Source organism: Penaeus monodon, chromosome 23 (assembly GCF_015228065.2).
Source record: "Penaeus monodon isolate SGIC_2016 chromosome 23, NSTDA_Pmon_1, whole genome shotgun sequence".
Taxonomy (NCBI): domain Eukaryota; kingdom Metazoa; phylum Arthropoda; class Malacostraca; order Decapoda; family Penaeidae; genus Penaeus; species Penaeus monodon.
In genome coordinates, this window is record NC_051408.1 from 14,786,414 (window position 1) to 14,786,943 (window position 530).

The 530-nt window shown below is 34.9% G+C and overlaps 1 protein-coding gene across 1 annotated transcript in view; it reads right to left on the reverse strand.

Annotated features, from left to right (window-relative positions):
* LOC119588139 overlaps positions 1-530 on the reverse strand; it is a 40,789-nt gene that overhangs the window by 39,182 nt on the left and 1,077 nt on the right. The window lies entirely within an intron of this gene.

Below are 530 nucleotides of genomic sequence, written 5' to 3' on the forward strand. Positions count from 1 at the left end.
AAGAGCTTGTGTAACTGGCTTATCTTTACAATTATTAATAACAATAATTGAATAAAGGTTAACGACTAAATGAAATAATGCATACACTTTCCACTAATATAAAAGGAAACAAACTCTTCTTACTGATATTTACTAGGCGTAGGACAGTATCTGGAAGTGCAAGATAAGACAGAAATCGAAGATAAGACTTTGGGGTTTGTACATACTTGCGACACCTGTGAGTGTTTATCGGCTTTGCCACTTATAATCTTTCAAATATAATTCTAAGGATAAATATATTCGGAGAATAGATATAAAGAAATAAACTTTTTTTCCAAACTGATTATTGTTTTTTTTTGTATCGTTTCGGCATTCGTACGCAAAAGTGACTAGTACGATGACACAACAATATCGAGTTTATCGCTAGGTGCAGGTAACAGAACGTCTTCATTCGCCGGCTTCGATTTCAAAGCAGCGCACCAACATTTATATATCCACACAGTACTATGAGCACAGGTCTCTCTTAGCTTACGTACATGTACACATAGCGA